The 22,911-nt window shown below is 35.1% G+C and overlaps 1 protein-coding gene across 1 annotated transcript in view; it reads right to left on the bottom strand.

The window, feature by feature from the left end:
- LOC124156252 (putative tyramine receptor 2) overlaps positions 1-22,911 on the bottom strand; it is an 844,454-nt gene that overhangs the window by 141,772 nt on the left and 679,771 nt on the right. Inside the window, exon 8 of the mRNA XM_046530670.1 lies at positions 4,143-4,206. The gene's annotated coding sequence lies outside the window, so the exon portion shown is untranslated. The remainder of the gene's footprint in view (positions 1-4,142; positions 4,207-22,911) is intronic.

A 22,911-nucleotide genomic window follows, 5' to 3' on the forward strand; every position in this document is an offset into this window, starting at 1 on the left:
AATTTAAAATAATAGGAATTTAAAAAAATGCAGTTTTTTTGAGAGTGAAGAAAGAAATAGGTAAAATAACTGAATTGCAAACAATAAAGTGAAATGAAAGAAAGTAAAAAGGAAGCAAAGAACTGCATAATAATACTATCTGCTATGACTTCAATCAGAGCAAGGTAGTTTGGCAAGATGAACATTTTAATTAGAATATTTTATCAGATTGACGCACTTGGGGAATTAAAAAAAAAATAATTTTAACATAATAAATAAGTGCATTATGAATTTTCACGGAATACATATTACGAAACTCTGGAGGGCTCTTGATGAAACTGTTGCATTAGTTCTTGAGATCTCTTGTCAATTTAAAATAATGGAAATTATAAAATATATTTTCAATTTTATAATCAGATAAATGGTGAATGGAAGTAAATGGAAAACCATCTATTTTTGAAGTTAATGGAAGCAAATGTTGTTTCACTTGATTCAAAATATGAAATGACTGTAAGTAAATAGGAAAATTATGATGATAATAATAACTACCCCACATAAAATAAAAGTGTTTGTATTATTTAAAGATTATTCTGTCTTGCCAACCAGGAAAGCTTTAACATTTTGTTTTAAACAAATTTTCGCACAGCTTGAAATTATAATAATCACTATCCCTGAAAGTTAAAAGTCGGGTAAGTATAAAAGATAGAATATTTGAGGCAACCACATGGTGGATGCACTTAAAATTTCAATCGATTGCAAAATTCCTCTCTAAGATAACTGAAAAGTCTTAAATACTATGGAAGTACAAAAATAGTATTTTTGTAAAAAAACACGTTTTATAAAAACAAAACGTGGTGGGCATGTATGATTATATTCGCTTTTGATAAGAGACAAGTCTGATATGCATGGACCAGCAAGTATTGAATTTATAATCTTAAATGGCACCATGTTTTTGGTTTTTGATGTCTGAAACGATCTTCTAAAACTTATTTTAACTTTCTCAACAATCGTATTTGAAATTTTCAATAATTTAAGGTGCCGTACGCTGCTATTTTCTTCTTTTTAATAAAAACCTGTTTTTTTTATAAAAATGTTAATTTTCTGCTTAAAGAATTTATTGTCGTAAATTATGAAAGCTCGCTCAGCTTATGTTTAATGCGCATTAATTAACTTCAAAAATGCTGCAAAAACACGTATGACGCGCGTTACACTTGAAAGTTTAGGGTATTCCTCAGCGTGTGTTGAATAATAGTAGACTTGTTTTAATTATAAATTGGCTCTCAAATCTGAAAGTCTAGGACTAAAAATATTTTCGTCATGTGATTATCATACGTGAGATAGGGTACAATTTTGACCGAGTTCTTTTTCCACATCACCTGAAAATTTGAAGATGACAATGTTAGTTTTAAAAGCGTGATTTGTTAAACTATGAAAGAAAAATGCGACTGATCACGAGGACGTGATGTGTCCACTGAATTTTTCAATAGCAGAACTTCAATTCAAGTTGCAAGGTGCTTGAAAACTGATTACCGCTCTCACGAATGAAGTCACCTCGTCGGGCGGCTGAGTCCAAGAGATTGAAAGGTGCTTCCGCTTTGAGACACCACTCGCGACAAAATGTCAAAAGCGATGTCAACGATATAAGGATGCCTTCCCGCCCCCCTAGTACCCTCCTTTCACAAGGAGTGTGCAACGGGGACACCTGTCGGAGATATTGGAAAAAAGCGAGGTGCCTGCACAAATATGCACTCTGCCCCCGCGAAGCCCCTCCTTATTATTCCTTTGATGTGAGCTCCGTTCAACCCGTCCCATATTGGAGGCCATTTTATGCATGACATACCCCCTGCAAACGTGTTTCGTCGTCAGAAGAGTTTTTTTTTTGCAAAAATGCCGATGGTTACTTATTTCAGTCACGTTGAGAAACTGGGCATTATTTTTTTTACCTTGTAGCAGAGAAACATTTTTTGGACGCATTGCTATGGGAAATTGTTCTTTCTCCCCTAAAAGAAGAAAGGACTTTAATAAATGCCAGACCCTGAAATTCAAGTCTCTCACAAAGCCAACCAAAAATTCATTCTGATTTTTTCCTAAATTATTCTTACAGGTTGGTGCCGTAACACCTCCCGCCACTTGTCTACTGAGGTGGCTAGCGGTTGAGTAAGTAGACGAAGATGATCAGCCTCGAAATTTAAGAATGCAACTTTCCTCTGAAACATGCATTATTTAGAGCAAATTTTATTATTAACAATGTTAATTTGGGAATGTCAGCGGGTGAGAATACGACTTAAGAAGAAGAAGTTTAAAAAATCATGGTGAAACTAGAACTAAAACAGGAGAGCAAAAATACCAGCATATAACTATTGCATCGTTCAAATTCCACTAACCTTGTTCTGATTACACATGAATGTAACACACAGTGACTATTTTGATCCAAAACTAAGAATGACGAAACTGAGAGGATAAATTGACTCCAATACATATGGTGCCAAATTCTCTTCACATTGAATTTAAACCGTAGAATTAATACAAACCACATCGGAAAATAAGATATTTAGCAATTTTTTTTATAACAACCGCTTTCAATTTCTACGAGCACATGTATTTCATTTCACATGATTATATAGGCAAAACATACCGTAAAGGTTAAACAGTACATCGCTTTCTAGCCTCACCTCTACCATTACTATTTGAGACAAAAGATGATTTAGCATTGAAATCTATAATTCACCCGCTACGTATGATGTTGTAGTTACATTTTAGTCTTTAAAGTATAACATATATTTGAACAGGTATCGATTTCAACCCCGAAATTATATGTTAAATTTTGACTCTAATTCATCCGAAAAAGCAAAGGGTAGCTTAATTTTTTTCGCTTAAGACATTGAATAAATCTCCAGTACACGCATGTAGCCGACATTTTTGAGACTAGAATCGATTGAACAAACTTCCCAGTTACCACGGTAACGCTTTCATCAGCTGTCTACAGCAGCTGTCTCGGCCGCAGATTAGACCTAATTCGGAAATACTATTGTATTACTTCCCGTTCCCCTGTGTGGTTCTTTTCTCCCCAAAATTATAATCCAAATTCGGTGAATTCAATGCGCTGGCCGTCAGTCACACGCTGTGTGTTTTTCAAGCGCATCGACGTTCGTAATGGTTTAAAGGCGAGCGCTTGTGGTGCCATTCGTTTTCCAAAGCCAGGTACAATACCAGTAATTTTGGCGCTAATTCACAAAATTCGCATTGTGCACAATAATCGGTAAGACACACGCGTGGCCAAAATAGGATATTTAAGTATTTCAAGAGCCTTTCAATCCATATTAACCGGCAAAATTGAACCACACCGTTGCGAATTCGTTTTCAACAGGATTATATCGTTTCCACGAAGTGAAGGAAAAAGATTCTTTATTATTTTAATAATAAGATAGCTCTTCAAAATACCAATGATTCGTCAGAATACTAAAAGGATTTTTGGCGTGATATCGTTGTTTATAAAATTCCGTGGCATTTGCTTCATTTTATACCGCAAACCTCATAGTCCAGAAAATATTCCTCAATCGGTTATTTTTCTTGCAAACAGCGGTAACAGATGCATGTAAAATGCCATGAATAAATATTTGGACTGAATTGGAGCAAAGAGTTTAGCGGTTCAGTGGTAAGAAATAAAATTATGAAGGCACAAAATGACCACTTTTACACAGAAATGCCGTTGAATATAAAAAACACGTTCCGCGAGTTTCATAAAATATTTATTATAATATCAGACTAGTAAGTATTCATTACCTAAGATTTCATCAAAAAATTATCAGTCAAATCTCCAAAGGTTCACAAAAACTGCCCCGGGAAAAATTACCCAGCACCCGGAATCAAAGTTAGGGCCTATAGCTCTGCAGATCGCAGATCATTACCCTTTTTCAAGTTCCATAATTTCCAATGCAAATCAGTTGAATTTTAGCGATGTTCACGCCGCAGAACTTAAATACAGTTCACCACACTCAAAAGGGTAAATCCCTGTCTTTGTGTTCTATGTCATTTTTGAGGTTGAACTTCTCTTTCAAATAATTTAGGCCGTTTCCAATGATAAAAGTCGAGGTTCAAGTCATCAATCATTTTTATGTTTCAATAAACCCAAGATAAATATTATTTAAAGTAAGGCCACTTACCGTTGATTGACAGGGGAGTAACGAAGTCTCGAAGAATGGAACGATCAATAGGTATCCAGCAAACCTGCGGAAGATATTATTAATTGATTAAAAACAGATTTTAACTCATAAATTAATGAGTGAGTGAGCCCAAGTTTAAGAAATAAAATATTTTTGAAAAGAAAGGCATCCCATTCCATTTCCCCATTCAATCCCATATTCGCTTTGCTTGGGAGATAAGTATATAGTATCTATTATAAATAAGAGACTATTCTACTTATTCAAAATTATATTTCTGCGAAAAATATGAAACATTTAGGTACATCTTTATTTATAGATCAAACCAAGGATATATATTCGGGGAAGGATGAAGTACAGCTCATCCCAGTCATTATGATTAGTTGAATTTAAGTTTGCATAGATATGAATATATTTATGCAATGAATTTGAGGTATTTTGCTGCACACTGCTACACTGCAGTAAAGAAAGTTATATCTCCTCGTTGCACTCAAATCGAAAAATTCTTATTGATTCTTACCAAAATACCGGTCGAATATTTAGGCAATAGCTTCATTTCTGCGCCGTTTCTCCTCTCATGGAAATTAATGTATAAGTGCAATAAAAAGATAAACTAAGTATTCCAAGATCCATTTAAGTTATCTAAACGCACAAATGTAACTTTTATTGCCAGTAAATCCATGTTGTTACATCACCTTAAAGTGTGACCTTGTATTGAACAAATAACTAAACTAATCGGCAAAAGTAGGAGATATATCAGGCTTTTCCGTCGAAGAAATTCTTATAGAATCAAATAGACGAACTACACATCTAAGTTCGATTTTCCACGATATGAATTCAATACGTGCTATTTTTTACCGAGAAAATCTCACAAACCTGGCCATGAAGTGAAATAGGTCATGCTCTAGAAATTGCATGCTTGGTTTTTCACGAGTAATTTTGTGGTGCACAGGAAGCCTTGGGACGTCCTCCTTCCAGTTGGTCGGTCTTGAAGATTAAATTTAGTCTTTTTTATGCGAGAGCAGGTGAAGTTCAAACATTTAATTAAAGTCTGTGATTAATTATAAGCACTTCATTACTTATAAGTGATTATGAGTTATATCTCTACAATGCAGGGCAAAAGTCAACAATGACAGAAGCTCGTCATTTGTTCAGTACCTAAAATAAAATTCCCACAATACAATCTTGGTCTTGATTGAATAAGGCGGATAATAAAAAAGAGAGAGGATAAGAAATTCGGAAGAATATTGTAGCAGTTAAGACTCCAGCGAATATTATCTAAAACGATCGCATGTATGGACTAATATTTTTACTTTAATTCCACGCTTACATGTTTTTATAATAACGAAAGTTGTAGCTTTAACAAAAATCGACTTATTTTTAATCCACCTATCCTTAAAAAAAATTCGATTGAAAATTTTTTATTCAAGCACACACGTTTTATTTGTTGCAGTAAGGAGGAAATAGTGGAGTAGCAACAGTAAAAAAATATACCAGATAATTTAGCATAAATGGAGATTTATATTGCTAAAATTCCACGAATTAGTTTACATTTTACAATTACCAAACGTGAAAAGGAATAATTTTGCGCCGCTCACCATTGTGAATCATATAATCTAGCAATCCCTCATCCACCTTTATAACCATAGGTGCTAACTATGCTTAAAGCCAGTTGACAAAGCATCGTAATACAAATCTTATTATTTCATAGACATGACTCTACATTGAATAGGTTGACATTAAACACCATAGTCTTCACAAAAAAGCGCAGAGTAAGCTTAAAGAGAAAGGCATACCTGAATCCACCCAAAAATATCACAACAGTGAAATAAAATTCCAACAATTACATTTCCAACCTAATTAATCTCCAGCATGCCAGGAACGGAAAGCTTAATTACGTAATCATGATTTTGAATATCCCCTGGTACCTCGAAAGTTGCATATGTATGCGAATAACGCAGACAATATGCCTCTCACCTTCTCTTTGGAGCAAAATACCTAATGAAATAATCAACAATGCATTTACTTAAGTAGGTAAAATTTTTACAAAAATAAAAAATGCATAATATAAGTCTAAAAACAATTCATATCAATGAAAACTACGTCTTTAAATTTCCACGAAATACTTGACGCTGATTAGTTACATAATAGACTTCTCCTCCATCGAATATTTTTATATAACCTGTATTTTACTTGAAACACACATATAATAATTCAAAGTTGTCCATCAAAGCATAGAAATATTTTTGTTATGCATCAAAAGGTTAATAGGTGACGCATTAATCATGCTCAAATATTTATAAGTAAAAAAAATGGTTTCCATCTTAATTTTTAATAAATGTTTAGAGTTTTCTGATACTGTAATCTGATTTTTTCAAGCAACATTTTGCAAAATGAAACGTAAGCGTATACTATGTCGATTTTCTAAGGCTACTTTTAAAATAATTATCGACATAGTAAAACTTAATCTCAATAATTAACTCAGATATTGAGCTTTAAGTATTTTCTACTACATATTAGATTCTCACGCTGGTAGCAAAATTACTGGGCATTGGACTTTTTTACAAAAACTTTGTTACGTTACATGTTATTTCTGCCTAAAAATCCTAGACAAGTTTAACAGGGGTCACAGTAGTACATGCACAAGGGTGAGAATTCACGTTAGAAAAGGAAAAGACTTTTTTAAAGACTCAAATAAACTTTCTGTTTTATTTTTAGAAGTTTTTAAGGATGGAAAAAGAGGTGAATAAAGCAAACTTCCAATGTTGGCATGAACGGATCAGAAAAAATTTCAACCCCAATTACGATAAACTTCTTAATGCGCACCATCGCGATTCCTTGAAAGGTAGGTGGCTCAAATACGGGAATAACTATCGTTATCCTCGCTAAAGCGGAAATATGGCTCAAAAGTCTCAATGGGGTGTCCATATCGCGCTCCAAGTACGCATTATTTGCCCTCAAAGGTCGAAAAAAAATCGTCGACCGCAAAGAATAGGTGCCACATGAGATGCTAATAGGCAGCGGAAAATGCTCGCACGGAATGCTGAGATTTTATTGACACTCAACGTCACTAGAACCCCTCCCGACAGGCGAGCGTATAAAGTCGCTTCTGCGCTACCTCGAGAAGGGAAGACACGCTATAAATCGTGAGGCGGTGGAAGGTTGCATTGAAAGCTATCCCGACAATGGATCCTATTCGTTGCCATCGGTGACGCCCATGAATGGAAATCATCGGGACCCCTGGCGTTTTATTGACTGTTGAAAGGCGACCGAGTATCGATCCTTGGGCAGATGATTGATATTACAGAGACGTGCGAGCCATCGACACAGCTCGCATAACTACATGTTTGCGTGCTCAACACCATGGAGAGCCATAATTTTTTTCAACACAAGCAAACCACAATAGCGTATAAAAATAACAACAAACGCATGCATAAAAATACCAAATATAAACCACGTGACTTCTTAATCAATCCTCTTCTTCTAAAGCAAATCATAATTGCTACTACAAAGACAACTTTATTTCGAGAAAAACACTGCATTTGCCTGAGAGGCTTTAGAAATACCAAAAACTCTGTTGAACACCACCATGAATATCGTTATGTAAACAAAGAGATTTTAACTAGGAAAAATTGCGGAACAACGTGGTGCGATTAAGTGGAAAACGGTCAGGGAGGAAATATGAGGATGGGATAAACGCCGAAGATAGCAAAAGAGTTGACGAATCATTACACTACTGGAACAAACACTTTCAGTGATTAAACAAATGTGCACTAAAAGGTATTTTAAGCTTTTGAGCAAGAATGAAGAATAACTAATGTTTTTTTCATAAATTTTGTGGAAAATTCATTTCAACTCGTTTGCAAGCTACTCAATCATAAGTGAAGTAAGTGGTAGCTAGTAGTAGTGACATAAGTAGCTAGCTAATGACCTGAATTATTAACAATTATTAGATTAGCCGATAGGCTATCATAACGAGTAATGACAAACAATAAATTTCAGCTAATTTGATGTTTCTTAAGGCCGAATAAAAACAGAAAGTCGGGAGCGAAACATGAGCATTTGACCTAAATAGATACCTTGACATTTTTCTTAGATTTACTGATTCGTAATTTTTTATTGATTGCATAAATATAATATGTTAGATTTTTCTAATAGATCTAAGTTTTTAATAGCCAAATATTAATTACCGTAGGAATGAGCTTCGTTAATAATGCCCAATGACGCAGTTTTCCATTCATTCATGAGGTGTTTTCATATTTATGGCATTTTTATCTGCTCCGGATAAGAAGGTAATTTTCCATAACCTTACTACCACCACCAAGCATAAGTAGCAAATCCCGCTAAAACTTAGCAGTGAGATAGAAAATGATATTTTTAGGGATACGAGAATATTCTATAACGTACTGAGTATATAATGTACTACATATATGATATACTCGTAGATGAGAATTTGCTCAAGCTTCCAATCAGCCTTAGTTTCCGAGATATTATGGAGAGCAAGAAGCAGAAAAGCACTTCGAGTTTTGCAACCCACAAAACGACAGTCTCTCAATATTAAAAATTCCACTACCCCAATTAATATTTACTGTGACTAAAACTAACAAGATTTTGTAAGATTTTTTCCATAGCCCAGACTCGAGGAAGAGCGTGGAAGGGGCTATATTATCATTGCGTTGCAAGATTGTAATTTCGCGGGTTGCAAAAAAAAATATTGCCGTTCTATTAGTTCTTTTTATCAATAATAATTAAAAAACCTATTTCATACTTGAGCAAATACACTTATCTTTTAAACGTCATCATCTATCATACTAAGATTTTCGAACTCGATCTGCTGGGGAAACTTGATTACCTATACTAGTTAGGTTTCAAGCTGGAGTTCTAACATGGCTGAAATGAATTGAAAGCCGTCACCACCTTTTTTCCACCACCTTTAATTCCACATTCACAACCTTCTCTCGACCTTCAAATTCCAGACATGGTTACTATCCTAGAATTTTTTTACATGCATCTCTATCGATACCATCATGAGTACACACAAAGGGATATTATAAGCCTTCAGTGAGCTTCTTCGCACAGTTGGCTTCCATACAATTCTTTCTTTGTCCTCATGGGAGCTCTCTTGTTGCGTTCCACCTCTCTGGTGGATCATTGTGCCCGATCACTAGAGCGAGGAGCCAAACGTGCGGAGGAGTTGAATGAAGCTGAAATAAACACCGGCTCCTCGGCTCGCAAAACCCAAAAACTAAGACCACATGGCCCACGCAGCACATACTACAGCCTAAATGTGTGCGTTAAATTCAAAAAATAAAATACTTAAGCGCCAGAGGAAAATACATGGGACAAGGCTGGTGAGGAATAAAAGTACGTAATTGTAAGATTCAGTCTATTATTATTAATAGTAAATTATTCCTCTTTAATGCACAAAAGAAAATTCATTACGGTTAAATTTTGTTAGACGATGCTCATTATGTTAAAAAGGTCATCTTAATTACAATCATCACGAAAAATAACCAGACGCAATGATGATCATTAACCAGAGCTATGATACACCTTAAAGTCAAAGAAAAAAGCATAACGTGACAGTTCACCTAAAGTCACCAAAGTTAGGAAACAAGCACGATAATATACTGGTGCGCAATCAACATTAGATACCCTAATCGATACATGTCAAGTTCGTGTACCATGCATCAAAACCTTTCAATTACTTTGAAGCAGGTATTAAAAATTGTAACGTTGAATTGCATAAGAGACGTTGAGTTTCCAGGTTTTTTCTTGGGTTTGTTTTCCTGAGACTGTCGGAGAAATATGTAGTATACTGTTTTTTTTTCAAGAAATTTTCAAGAATAAAAGAAATAAATGGTCGAAAAATCGTTAAATGCTCGAATTCTTGGTAACTTTTCGTGGTAACTTCGTAACTTATTTCGACAATTTAGACAGGTCCAAACTTTGTTCACTAAAGCTCACCTCACAAACACCGCACACTAGTGTGCGAGACAAGTGGGACTCAGGAAAAATGACTCTGGAAAAAAGACTCACACGTTCAAGTGGGAGAACTTGTTTAGTACAACGTTTTTGATCGTTAAACAGTAGAATGCAACTTAGGATATGTTTGGTACTAATAAAATGAGACTGCAGTTATTTATAGTTACTTGTTAGTATATAAAAATTTCATTTCATTTCAAAGCGAGTCACTCACTTTTTATAAAATTCTCTTGTCTAAGAAGTTCATCAACGAGAATATTTTGTAAGGTGGTTTTCTAGCAAAACTTGAGCACACTTGAGAGTTTTAGTTACATCACAGTGTAAGCTCAGCCAAATATTTAATAAAAAAGCCCAAGATTTCCAGGTAATGCAGAAAACTTGCGACTGGGGATAACGTTACATATTCTGACCACTTTTGCTGGTGAACAAAGATACAGTAGTACGTAGAAAATAACGAAAATTACAATAATAATGAGCGACGAGATTAGATTAGGGGCCAGTTTTATACTGTCTAGTTAAAATTTTGCAAAACTCCAAAGTTGAGGTGGATGAGTTATACATTTAGGGGCAGTTTTTAAAGTGGCGGTTATCCTACCCAATAAAACTTATTGTTCATTTCAACTATTCTCAAGTTGAGGCCACGGCTATAAAATCATGCTAATTTTTATACTAATCAGATATTTAATAACCGGAGATGTAATTAACAAAAAGATTAGCTACAACTTGATACTGTAACGTTTACAAGAAAACATCAACTAAAAAGTAATCGATCCAGTAACTCGTAACTTCACTCAGATATCTTTGAAAACAGTACCCCATCCTCTGCTTGAATGTATCGCACACTCTTGAGTTCGACCTTTACTAGGTTTTTCCAATCGACGGGAGAAAGAGAGTTCCTTTAATACTATCGTCGGGGAATTCACACATTCACGGCGGGGATGGGAATGAGAGGAGAAAAAAGCCACTTCCTTTCCTCAGGCCACCTGCGGTTCCCGACGAAAGTCTTCGCTAAAAAGGAAATAGCTTGGAAAGGATTTTTTCTTGGCGGCGGGTGCAAAGAGGCTTTGCCGAGATGGGGAAACCTGGAGCCATCGAATCCCTAGCGATGCGATCAATACACCACAGTACAATACCACATCTCCGTTGGGCTCGTATCCTAGATTTCAAAGCTAGTATTGACAAGCATGGATCATAAACGATTAATGTTGCTTTTGCTGGCTTAAAATTCTCATAATTTTTCGAGGACAAAAAATAAGTCCAAAATATATAAGAAATTTCATTATTTTCATATAATTTTCTCATTGCTCAGATACACCTCATGGGTACGTGTATAATTTATATTTTCTCCTTAATATCTCATGTCCAAACGACTTTTCCATTGAAAAAAATATTCATACAGACTTAATTTATATATAAACTTGAATTATAAAATTTAATTTGCATGATGGAAATATTAAATTTATTAAAAGTAATTTTAAAATTTATCGGTGAAATGAATTTATGCTGAATACTCGTGATGCATTTTAGATATAATGAATTTAAATCACCTCCTACATGTTGAGTAACGAGAGCCTACTTAAAACTCAACAGCACTAATGGAAATTCGTACTAGATGTATAGCCCAAGAAGCTTTCAGAAATCGCATTGAATACAAAATATTTTCCATGAAGGGGAAGGCGTTTAGCGGAAAAAGGAAATCATTCATCGAGAAGATTACATAGGTTCTCAACGTAGATTCACAGGACCGCTAATTTTGAGTTTATCGAGGCATCATATCGGTTAATTTTTTAGGTATCAGGAATGGTTTTGATACGTTTCTCATTTTTCGTTAACGCTATCCTTGTCATGTACTTTACAAAAAAAAACGCATCTAAAATCACCTTTTTCATTAGAAAGAAGCCATTATGAGAAAAAAACTTATCTATAACCAATATTACCACGTATTCTGAAATTCATGACGTGAAATTTAGAAACCGATAGCGAAAAAAGCTGAAAATAATCATTTTAGGTTTGGCATATACGGGTTGTCGTTAATTTAAACTTTCAGCCTTGAGATGCTAAAAAACATACAAATGTGTTGCAAAAGACTAATGCGTGGGTGATAGAAGTTGGAGCTACTCTATCGGTCGATCGAGTATTTTTATATAAATCGAGAGAAAAACGTTTCCAAAGTACGTGAAAAAATTATTCCTAGATTTGTTTCTCAGTAGTAAAAAAAATCCATTTGGATAATGAACCTTGGTGCTGAATTCTTATATTTTTCAAAGCGAAAAATATGCAATAACTATGGAACTCCTCAATGAAACTCTTCCACGGAAAAGCGTAATTTATTTAAAAAATTACCAATTTGTTTAGCGTTGTTTAATGTGGTGTCTTACCGATACTATTATCATAAAATTAACATTGCTCAACGATTTATCAGACCCCAATTATTCATTTCAAATGATCTAACAATCTCAAACAGCAATCTTCATTCCTGGTTACAGCCGGGCTGAATATTTTTCATGCTGAAATAAGTAACAGCATCCGAGTTTGAGCTGAAAAACGTTTTCTCATCAAACAGTAATCATATGATTTGGAAAAAGAGAATCCTTTAAGCATGAAATTTATTTATAAAGAGTTTAAGTCGGATGTATTAAATAAAAATTAATTTAGAAAAATGTAGGTAACATGACAGTGGTGCAGGGGTAGCGATGTGTTTAAGTCGTAAAATATTAAAACAGATGAAGCTATTTGCGGTGCCTTATAATCGGATTATAGTCCGTGCAAATCCTTTTCACTTTTTTCTCCGGCATTATGAGTTCGCTATTACGCTTGGATTACATGATTAGAGAGCTACGTGTAACAACTGGCTCTCTCCCCTTCAAAACCTTGCTTTTCAAAAAATGTTTTTAAGGAGTTTCCACGCCTCGTACCAGAAATTTGCCCTCATCTGCTTTTCACCATACTTCCAAGGCATGGTTATTACTTTGGTCATTTGTCCATGTTCTGCTTCGAAAATTAATTTCGACCATATTCGACCAATTTAAAACTGGAGGATGGATGTGCGTAGATAATGCCCTTAAAAACAACGAGGGCAAAAACAAAAACAAGAAAATGTTCTATTAACTGATAGGATAGGAGCCGAATATGCTACATGCAGAAATCCATCATAGCTACATGTGTAACTATTTACCTTTACATCAAATATAAAATTCTACCTCCGGGTAAATACTGAGGTGAAGAAAGATCTGATGCTTTCCTGGCGAATATATGTATTCAAAAAGGCTATTTTTATTGGCAGAACTGAGGTGAAGTGATCATTTTGAGGCACATAAAATTGTTGACGTGGTTATATTCTTTACTCCAAGAAAATTTCATGTCGAAAACATAAGTTTTAAGCCAGTATTTCGTCACTAATAAACTGAAATTAAGCGGGAGGAATGCGTCGTCTTTAATTGATTAAGAAGACCAGTCGAATGCACTATCACCACTATTTTTTTGCGTGTCGAACGGCACTGATTTATGTTGCAGTAAATTTCAAACACGCCGTCAAATCCTTTAACGACCTCCCTCGGTAGTCTCTCACGTAGAAGGTAAACACTCCTCTTGACTCAGTCGATGCCGCTGAGCCAGAAAGATGGCAAAAGGTCAAGAGTAGCACTGCACAGTCAGACAGAGGCAAATACACAGAGAGCTCAGTGCTTAGCTGTCTCCTTTTGCAGCAGTTCTCAGGGACGTGAAGGTTTCGCTAACGAGCAGCTTGGCGCGCATTCCCGTGAGTAAAGAGCTATCGGTTGCATTTCCAGCGGCCATGCAGAAGATGGCACTCCTGGTGTGCCTTAGAGACTTTAAGACCCGCCCGCACGCTAGCCACACATCTGGCGGCGGTTACTGTGGTCGTGAATTCCTCTGCCGAGGCCTGTTGCCTGTATGACGACCGATAAACTTGACGCTTGTCGGATACCTAAAAAATAACAGTTGCCCTAATATAACCAAGATAATAATATCTATTGAAAACATCGAGTCGTAAATATCATAAAATTTTAACTACAAATGCTGGCCATTAACAACTCTGAGCTTTATTTCTACGTAAAACATCAACTACTTCCAGCAACTAAGCTCAAGTCGTTACTGGCTGTCTTATTTAAAGTAATCGAGAGGCGTTAAGTCGGCCCCCAATATAATATGGAATGCGAATCTGCAATTTTTTTATAAGGTGCTTATATTTTTCTCACCAACAAAAGCATTCACGTACTTCATGACCCAATAATGACGTCTGACAGCGGGTAATTCTTAAAAGATAAGCAGAAGGCACTAAATTTGCTCAGTCATGAATGGGTATGCCTAACTTTTTTCTACTAGAAAATGCGTTGCAACGGTTCGCAATGAGCAATGTGAAACATTGAAATTTAAAAATAAGTTATAGATAATTCAGACCCCTTGTTTTTTCACCGATTAAGTCAATATTGTTTACTTCCGTTCATAATTTGAAAGCGCAATACGAGTACTCACACAATAAGGTATTGTCGCCTCTTTCTGAAGCCCTTAATGATCATCGTTTAAAAAATGATGCGGCAGTTCATTATAAAATGGTATTAATTTCTTGAAAGTAGATACATATTTCTTTCAATTTGAATCCATATAATTGAAACTATCATACTTGGATCAAGAATGGAAAAGATTATTAGCGTTAAGAGTCATATCTTCGTAATGATGTAACACAATTTTCAAATATGCAACAACGTACTCGTTTGATAATAGCTCATGAGAGTAAAACTGAAAATATGTAGTAATTAACTGCGTGTTATATCACTACCGTAGATATATTACAAATCCCAAACATAAATCATCAGGCAGATAAAAACACTTAGGAATGTTTTCAACAAAAAAACCCTTTTCGTTTACACATGATATTTTACATGCATTCATTATCTTGGTTTAAGTAAATATATTACAATTTACAATAAGTGAGGAAAAAATGAGAAATGTTCAGGGAAAAAAAAAATCAGCGAATGTGAAATAATAGCCCATAACCATTAGAACCCTAGGAAAATAATAATAAAAGAACAAACCGTATTGTATCAGGGGAAACCTCTTCATGAAAGTTTACTCGGGTGAAGGAGAAGCGATTACCGTAAATAGGTACTCATGGAGAACAATAGGGAGATAGAGCACAGGCATTTGACGGAATCTTTGAGCTGTGAATCAAGGGAGTGATGACCGTAAGAGGAGAGTGGTGTCTATGAAGGAAGTATACATTAAAATGATGGAGGAAAGATGCATCATTTGAATTGAGTGACATTAACCTTAAAAAATTACTGAGCTGAAAGGAATACACAAGACATGGAGAAATGGCAACGATTCGTGGTTGTTTTTCAAATTTCAACTCTACATTCAGAAATTAATAAAAATAAATCCATAAGAAGTTTTATCATTAATGCAGAGCCAGAAAGTGGATTTTCTCCATCCCCAAAGTGAAGAAAAAACATAAAGTGAAAAATACAAGAACTTAGTTGCCACATAATTTCAAGGTGACATCAAAAAGGATGTGGATAATCATTGGCACTGTGAAAATGAAACGGAAAGCTGACGGTATAAAAATGTCCATATTTGCTTTATAAAAAGACTAAGTAAACAATTAATTTAAATAGCCAAGGATAATTGATGCATGCGGACCAATGTAAAGAAATTAGAAGATCGAGATAGAGGATCAGCATGAAAAAAATAGAAAACATGAACATCGACATCGACGGGTGCTTCAGAAGACCTTTCTTATGCATAGACAGTTTGTTGGGATTTTGCTCAAAAGAAAATTATACTGAAAATTATGTATGACTTCAATTGTGTAGTCCAAATGGATAGCATTGTGTTTTAATACTAATTTATATACTTCAGTGCTTAAAATATGCTAATAAAAATAACATACAATCGAATTGAAAATAGAAATGAAAAGATATTTGGCTCATTTGGCACAACATTTTTGAAATATTTGCAGAACAAGGAAAAAGTTCACTTTTGCATTGTTGACTTGTTTTTTAAAACCTATAAAAATCTTGAATACTTAAATTCTTGCAATTGTTGCTCTTTTCAAAAGTTTCCCAATAATTCCGACTTTTTAGATGGAATTCACAGCAAAAATGATTTGGAGCCATAATAATAAAACTAGTGATATTGTTTTTGATTATTGCATGAATTCTAAATTGACCCATCAGTTTTTTAGGATATATCTAACCCTAAAAAAATAAGTACACACGAATAGTACCAAGCTTTACCTCGTGCATGTCATGGGAATTATTAATTAAATCTTATAGAACAGAATATTTTATGAATAGTATTATTTTAAAATATATTAAATGAGTAAAGATTTTTATTTGGAACATTACATTTATATTAAATGAAATTAAACTTTGTTAAATATCTGAGCACAGCAAAATTAATTTATTTTTATCTCGTCCACTGCCACTGGGAAATACTAACAGGGGGCATTTTACCATTAGACATGCCACAAGCAATTGAGGTGAAAGCCTCACTACCTTATCTACTGAGATGTGGTATGAGTAAGTCAGGGCTGAGTACTCAACTCTCAAGCGAGTGATTTCAATCCACGCCAAGCAATCAAGGGGGATTACCAAGATGCACGAGGTTTAAGTCACCTCAGCATGAATTACAAAAAGATTCAATGTCGCACTTCTCGCACCCCTAACGCCTCGTTACGACAATCGGTCTTTCCAACGACCGATGCTATTGGTGTCAGATGAGTCGTAGGGTTTCCTCTCAGATTCTTGAGAGTGTAGTTCAAGAATATTCACATTTCAATGGGGTATTTATATTGATATCCTCGAATCAGCACGCCATACTCGTATTAGGATAGGAAAGCTGCAATTGCACAGGATAATACCAAAATTACTGATATAGATAGGAAAAAACCAGCTGTTCTCTCTTAAAAAATGTGCAGTGTTCATAGTGAAAATACCCTGGTCAAGGAAATTTGAAGAACACATGCAGATGGAAATAAGAAAAAAGGGATAGACATGTGAGATGAATTTTTTGCTTGGGGAAATAATTTGCAAAAATCTGGCAGCTGTTTCGTAAGTATATCCAATTCTAATGACAGCTCATACGTAATAAGCATAATAAACTTTTGAAACAAACGAAATTACAGATCTATACTCGATGCAAAAACTTTTGTTTCGTGAAACCTAGAAGAAAGCGTCGTGTAAGGCGAAATTTTACCATAACATCACCACAAAGTGTAGTTTTCTGCAGTAGCTTACTGATAAAAAAAGCTTAACTTAGTGATAAATGATATTTATTGGCAAAAGCATAATAAGTTTTTTTAAATAAGTAGGTAGTTTTTAGCAAAATATTGGCCAGAGTGAGTTGCCAAATACACGCTGACAATGAAGCTACCTTTGCATACTCTATACACCCTCTTTGAAAATTGAGAAACGAGTCTGTAGCAGTCAGCAGTTACCAAAGTCCGATCAGTTCAAATTATTAGCTTATTTCAGGCTAATTTGTGACACCTATATTTCCCCCATTGATTGGGACAAAGAAAGAGGATTTGCAACGCCATAATAGTGACAAGATGACGCTAATAAGCCGGTTACGAAGTTGATACCCACAAATTACAGATTTCGGCAGTCGCTCTTACAAGCAAAAAATTATCTACATTGGATAATATAGTAAAAAATATGGCGTAAATCAAGCGCAAATATTTTAACGCTAGATTTCAAAATCCAAAGCAACACTTAAAGAAAAAGGAGCCTTTATCTTGTTTTAAAGGGTTTTATCCTATGAATATTTAGATAAATATTTTTAGTACCTAGTCATTAAGAGTTAAAAAACTCCGTGGATGAAGATTAGATCCCGAATATACAACAAAATAGCCTCCTTAATGATTGAATCAACGACCAGTTTAATATCATATTCACGTAAATGCCCGTCTTGGATATACTGTTTATAACAATCCATTAGGTTTTGATTATTTTTGTACATTTAATACTGAAATCTCTGCTATCATGGCTCATTAAAAGAGAAATATTGGGTATATTTTTTAAGTATTATATTGCTTACGAATTTTAAGGTCAATATAGAATATTGTATTGAAAGAAAAAGCAATTTTCGAGATGAAATACTGATGTCAAATTTTATAAAACTTCGATAATGGCAGCTGTGCATCACAAGCGATCTCGAAAATATTGATGCTATTTCTCAGTTATCCCCACAATTGCCTATCCATGTTAATCTGAAAATAATATCGAATTATTAGCACAAAATGAACTACCCACCATTAATAGCAGTTTGATATGTACTGTACATGTATAATGCTGACTATTATGCGGATATTTAGTGCACAACTGTTTTTCTTGATGGTTGACACATTCCTCGGTATTTCAGATTACTAAAGCCCAACAGAATAAGTCTGGTGGTCAGAATCCAAACAGGATCTCACAAGCTAATTCAAAGTGGAAGAAAGAGCTTGCTATTCAATATCACATTGCTTAAGCCTTCTTAATATGATAAATAAATGATTCTGAATACGTTTAAGTTGACACATTTTTTCAGCAGATATTGAATCACTAAAATATAATAACGAAAGGGCTCTTGATAAAATTTAAAGCACCTCGCGTCATAATCATCACGACCCTAGTTGTCATCATTTTGTTTCCACTTTTCAAAGAGTGGGTTCTTTTTATACCATACGCTAGCGAGATTCTATCCGTTCACCATCACTGTGAAGGCATGGCGCAGAACATAAGGTCTTAAGGATGACAACCACAACGGTTTCAAATTACAAAATGCTGCATTCCCCAACTTTCAATTCACAGACTAAGTGTGTACATTTTTATGCATTGATTGCATGACTACATTTCAATACCGCGCGGGTAAGATTATAATAGAGCGCCGACGTTTCGGGCACCGACTCGCTACCCATTCTCACGGCTACTCAGAGAATCTACTGAGAATCTACTGAGTAGCCGTGAGAATGGGTAGCGAGTCGGTACCCGAAACGTCAGCGCTCTATTATAATCTTACCCGCGCGGTATCCCGAGAAGAGTTTTCAAAAGTTGTTCGCCGGGAAAGTGTTAAATCATATATACATTTCTATATTCTACAAAGGTAACAATAATTACGTCTACATTTGAAATTCAATGAACGTAATACGGCAAATTCTAATCGATTTTTTCACAAAATGTCGAATCCAATATAAGATTTTCCCAAATACTCCGAAGACTTAATTGGATCTTCTTACTTGGTGCTAATATATCCATAATAATTTATTGAGGGTGCTTTCTCCATCCGTATTTTTGTGTCGGAGAAACTAAATATATCACCTTCATAGGTGAATATATTGCATCTGTCTTTCAACGTGAAACATGAAAACGCAGATATCGCTGGAGGAAAAAATACACAAAGTCATCATTCTAAAGAAAAAGACAAAAGATCTTGGAGCTAATAATTTCAAACAAGTGAAAGTCATTAATCACATTCGAAATGGGCTGAGTATTTCTCTGTGATGATTTGATTTACTGCACTTTTCCGACCTTCAAAGTGGCCATCTTTCATCTCAGTTTCCTGAACATCGCCCTCCTTATGTTACCAATTCTTACTGACTCAGCTGGAAACTTAAAGAAATAAATTGTTCCTTAAGCAGAAAATAATCCCAAGATTAAAGAACGGAAGTGAGCACACCGTAACTGCCAAATAATGATATATATATGGTCGTGGATAATCTACCGCTGACATTTTATACGATTCGCTTCAAGTGCTGCAAAAAATTAGTTTTGACAAAAAAGATCTTTCTACTAGAATGTGCGTAAAATAAAAAAATGCAGCTATTGTTGGTATTTCTCAAAGTATTGTGTGAGGTACCAATAAATAAAGAAGAGACTTAATTTGGGAACATGATGAAAAAATTAGACGGTAATTTTTTTTCATACTTCGTTAGTTCTAACGCTGCTACTTTCATCACAGTTTCAAATTCTATGAGCAGAATCGGGTCAAGTTAATTGGGCCTGACTTCAGCAGCTAAATGTTTTCATTCCGGAGAAAAGATACATACCTATTTACACTTGGCGTCACTAGTTTCAGCTGCGCTTAAACCATTTGCGGCCAAAGTTGCGGAAACGCAACATTATTAAGAAATGCAAAAAATAGTTTCAATTGAATTTTATTCATAGAGAATTCTCTTTTGTCGATAATTATAAGTTTAAGCTGATTTTTAGTGAGATAATAATGACATTACATAAGTATTGAGATATTTAAAAAAATACTCAAAATTTGTCAATTATCAAATCACTGATACGCAAGATAAATATGTTTTTTTTAAGTCAAATATAATCCTACTCCTTTTTATTCCATGTATTTGACGGAAATCGTCATATTTGATAATTAAAATTCTTAGATCTTATGTTAGGTGATTCATTATTTAACCCATTATTTAGTCCACTATAAAATAGACATGCATAACAGTTTGAAAGAAACGAGTCAAAGCGAAATTTTTCTCAGAAGAGCATGTATTTCACATATTTAATTGAAATTAATTTTACCGGACAATTCCTGTCAGGACAAAAATTATAGATGATAAAATGGTATGACCCCTATTTCATGGCTTGAATTAGAAATTTTTACCACTCGGAATATTTGCGCATTATTTGTCAATTGATGAGAAAATGGTACCTTACTATGTGTCCAAAGCTTGAACGTGTCCAAAAAAACCAAGAAAGATGCAATTGTAAGATGAAATTCTCCAGTAACCGTAACGTTTTCTACTTGTCCGTTTTACTTTGACCCGGATATTACTGCATTGGTTTGCGGAGATGGAATAAAGACCGCAGGGATCAAACACAGCCCACTTTATGACCCACCAATTCGTTACCCCCTTCCACCTCCACATTCATTTTGTCCATTTATTCCGGCGATGTCCACACTTACTTGTCCATCACTTCAACCTTATGTTATTGTGAAGATAATTCTTCGCGTTAAAATGGGCCTTTTGGAGGCCGAAATAGGGCTATTCGCACACTCTCTTATTTTATGTTACATCTTCACTCGCTCTTCTGGAGCTACTTCTCCTAGCATTTATAGCCTGCGTGTGTTAGTGTGTGTGTGAGTGAGTGATTGAATGAGTGAATGCTTGCCGATTGAGAGGCTATTTTTGTCCCTGCGGTCTTTAGTCTATCCCCACAAACCAATACACTGAACCGGTTCGGCGCTGATGGAGCACTTCATCTTACAATTCCTATTCAAGACCGTAAAGCTCTACTCCTTATATTGAAAGAAAGATGCATTTATTTTAGGCTTTAAACGTTGTTAGATAGACTCATTTACCACGTTTTTATCATAGTCAAGAGTTCTAAATCTCACATTGCGAGAGAGTTTTAAAATAAAGAGAACTGTACTTTTTCGTTTTTCAATAATTTTTTACTTTTTGAGATTTTCGCGGCGAAATCATGACTGATAAAATAATGACGTCATAATTTTCTTTGATAACAGCATGACATCACTGACTCTTGCAGATTGTCACTTCATCTCCGCTACCTTTGGGTCACGGCTGTAATGAGCAATTCTATCTATCAAAGATTTACTGTCTGTAAATGACTTAATAAATCAAAACTTTAACGACGTCACTAACTCATTAAAATTGGGAGGAAACTCTATAATTTTCAATTTATGAAAAATGCCCGAATAAGGAAGAAGTTTTTTCGAAATAACTTATATTTTCTATCTATTCACGAGATATATCAATAGATCAGGATTTTGGGTCAGAGTGAAAGGCCTTATTGCAGAAAAATCATAACAACTGAGTTATATTACTTGCATTCTGTAATATCTTTCCCAGATTTTCAGCCAAGTAGGATTAAAATTTTCCACATTGTGGGATACAACGGAATTAAATTTAAAAACATTCAGATTTTTTTTACCTGAAAGCAAATGTAGTAATTTAACGTTTATTTCTATGAAATGTAAAAGAGCTTTAAAATCGAGTGTAGGCGTAGCACTTAACTGAAGCCATGCATGGTGAATGAACAAAGAGTTATTTTCCAAACTTAAAAAAATGCGAATGGTGTTTATGATTATATTGCCATTCTTACTAACATAAATAATGCAAAAAATTTGTTCTCCGATAGAATTATGGCTTATCTGTCAAAACTAACGGTTAAAAAATTAAAGTTCGCAGAAAACACTCATGCTGATGATGAATGGAAGATGGTGCGTTCTAATTTAACTGATAAAAGTGGATACCTCTATCCAAAAAAACGTCCGCCATCACAAAACGAAATAATCAGCGGCAAAGCTAGACGAATCGAAAGAGTGTTCTATATTCCATTGACCCCTCAAAATGAACCACAGGCTTAAGGAGGACGAATATGATTTATTTTCACTGGTGATTTCCTGAAGTTTTCGCAAAAGTAGTGAAATTTACCGCAATAAATAAATAACATAAAATTCAGAGAAGAAAGATGAATGTAAGTCATCAAAATGTCTCCATTGTGTGTACCTTACGGAAGGGAGGCAGGAGAGGAGAGAACGTAATCAGGGCGAGCAGCCCTCGGCCTGTCCCGCTCATCATCTCTTAGATGAGCCTCGGCTTCTAGACAATTACCCAGCTTGACTACGGTGGCCGAGGACGCCCATGGGCATCGCAGTTCCCGAGCCTTGACCCTCCGGTTGCTTGGTCCCGGAGACTCGCCCTACCATCTTCTGCACATAATGAAAGGTCACAAGAGCCTGGCGGCATTCCTCCCACGAAGGTGTTTTCTCGTTTGCGAGACAATAAAACCTAGTTACTGCCTTCGTT

The sequence above is a fragment of the Ischnura elegans genome, chromosome 3 (assembly GCF_921293095.1).
Source record: "Ischnura elegans chromosome 3, ioIscEleg1.1, whole genome shotgun sequence".
Taxonomy (NCBI): domain Eukaryota; kingdom Metazoa; phylum Arthropoda; class Insecta; order Odonata; family Coenagrionidae; genus Ischnura; species Ischnura elegans.